This window comes from Sphaeroforma arctica (assembly GCF_001186125.1).
Source record: "Sphaeroforma arctica JP610 unplaced genomic scaffold supercont1.716, whole genome shotgun sequence".
In the NCBI taxonomy this organism is placed as follows: domain Eukaryota; class Ichthyosporea; order Ichthyophonida; genus Sphaeroforma; species Sphaeroforma arctica.
The window spans coordinates 32,882-35,782 of record NW_014039842.1 but is presented as its reverse complement, the minus strand read 5'-3'; positions in this window follow the sequence as shown (position 1 = coordinate 35,782).

The following is a 2,901-nucleotide window of genomic DNA, read 5'->3' as shown; positions in this document are numbered from 1 at the left end:
TGTGTGTGTGCGTGTGTGCGTATATATATATATATATAGGGATGTACACACACATGCACACACGCATATATATATATATATATATATTATGTATGTATGTAAGTATGTAAGTATGTTATATATATATATATATATAATCGACAGATTGATATGCGAAAGGTCAATATTGAGATATCATAAAGCTATGGGGATAAATAGATCCCTTAAGAAGTGCACACTACATATAAGTATATCGCTGACGTCTGCGCCGACCAGTGTTGTTTCTGTCATTTAATTGACTTACCTCGAGCCTACTGCTTGTGTGTTCACTTTGTTAGCGTCTCGTCGCAATTTTGGTACGATAGTATTATGATTGCTACGATGGTCGTTCTATTTTCTGAAAATCTAGATTATATACCACTCTCTGTAGATAGTTATAAGACGTTTCCTTTTTACAAAGTATTGATGTTAAAACCTTGATTGAAGGACATACACTTCTATTGTACTTTATACCTGACAACTGTAGATAAGAGAGCAACACTAGAGTAGTCGCTGGTTCGAGCTATGTATATATACTTACATTCAAATACATTTAAAAATACATCTGCACAAAGTCACAAACCTTCCCTCACTTTCACTTTCACTTTTTTGTCACCGATGATATGTTGTAGCTATAGAATTATTTGTGAACTCTATCAGCTCTGTAGGGCCACAGTACTATACCAACTTACTATTATCCCATATTCGCCGTAGCACTGTGTGATAGGCCGAGGCTAAAAGAATGAGATTTGATACACGCGACCTTTTTTCGAGGCTGTGTTTTTGTTTTCGCAAAATTAAATATCTCTCAAAGACCGAAAGACAGAAAGAGTGACAGCAACTTCAATACGTTTACGTATAAGTTCACTTCATGGCGGCCTGAAAATCAGACCTATGGGTGCGTTTTAGTGGCCCTAAGGTTCGATATATAGGGCATGTTCTTATCTATTATGTCCGTTTATATCTCTCAATAGACTGATTTTTTTTTGGATTTTTTTTTTCGACCCGAATGTATAACCGTTTATTATTTTTGAAAATATCCGCTCCTTTTCAACGGATTGAGGTTAGGTGACTTAGGTGACAAGTGTCGTGGAGCAACAAATGAAATCCCAGCAAAACTTTATGAAAGATCTTACATCATACATGGCCTTCAATTTCATTTGGCTGAACGCCGAACGGACTACTCTCACACAGAAGTCAGAAACACCGCATTGCGAGAGAGTGAGAAGACTCAGCAGTCAGAATTTTAGAAGACTGAAGAGAGAGAGAGAGTGTGTGTGTGTGTGTGAGTGAGAGAGAGGAGCTATAGAGATAGAGAGAGACAGATAGAGAGGGGAGGGGACGACTGTCTGTGTGTCCAAAAGCAGTTCGGTATATTACTATGTTCTTTTATCGTATCACATCAGTTAATATTACTGGATCGCTCTGACTGCAGTCTGCAGTTCTGCATTCGAACGGGGGGGGGGGGGGACTGTGGGGCTGTGGGCCCGTGGGGGTGTGTGGACAGTGGAGTCGTGGAACAACTTGACACGTACAAATTGAAGAAGAAAAAATATTTCTTGTGAACATAAACGTAAATAAAAACTATTAATATAATGGTGGGTCTAACCATTTTTTTAATTAAAAAAACAGCTATGAAGAAACATATAAGAGAAAATACTTGTTTTATTATATTGCAACTCAAAATATTTACAAATATTGCAGTAATTGCACCCTCAAATCTCAATGGCCTCATAATAAACAAACAGGATCGAACCAAAGTATTCATTTAAAAAAAATGGATTTTTATAGGTTCCAACGAAAACGTAATGAGGTCAATCTCGGGCAAATGTTTATGAATTCACATTATTTCACATGTGAGGTAATAGTTATATACAAAATAGATGTCATGGAGCAACAAATGAAATCATCACAGTAAAAAAATATATGAAAGTAAAAGCTGGCATCGATAGAAGCTCGGTACTTTATGATCTCATCGCAACGGATGTGATCGGGATTTAGGGCGACAATAAACACTTGCTGACAATAAACTAGATGGAGTGATCGGGGTGTTCCTGACTTCCCTTCATTCTAACGACCTAGCCTCAGACCCTCAGTTCGTTTCTCAGTCGTTGCGGCTCTGCATAGAGTCTCTGCGTCGTGGGAAGAAACCTGATTTCTGCTCGCGAGTTGTCACTTGTCACCCATCCAGAGGGCCGTGCAAAAAATCCGTGATATTCAGACGTTTCTCTGTTTCAATATAACCCTATCGAGGATTCGAGGCTATCGTTCGTTCTCCATATTTTCTGGCATATAGAGGGTCAATTTATCATATGCACATAAATAAATACTTTCGGGATTAGCATTTAGCACCATTAAACTGATGTATTCACTTGGGTTTTCGTGCAAAAAAGAATTGATGTTATAGAAAATGGAGCCTGCGGCCCTGCGCCATGCAGTTTCCACACGTATTCAGACCCCAGAGGCCCAGACTGAGACTGACCCCGCTGGGTACCGGCCTTAGGCCTCTACCTGTGATTATGAGTGTCAGCCTGTGCGATGAGGCGAACTGAGCCCGAGGTCAGCCTGTCGGGTTGTCAAATGCCAAGCGTCAGATTTATGTGACATGTACTAAACTGATACCGAACTTCTTTCACACACAAAATCCAGAACATGAATTGTGATTTTAAAAAAGAAAAGCGGGGGAGGGTATTTTGCGCTACATGAATGCACATATTGTCTGTATGTGTGTGATACTATACACTTTTTTCAATCTCTACTTTTTCGTTGTCATATGTATTGATACATACTCTATATATATATATATATATATATATATATATATATATATATATATATATATATATACTATATTATTATTATATTACTATATTATATATAGTA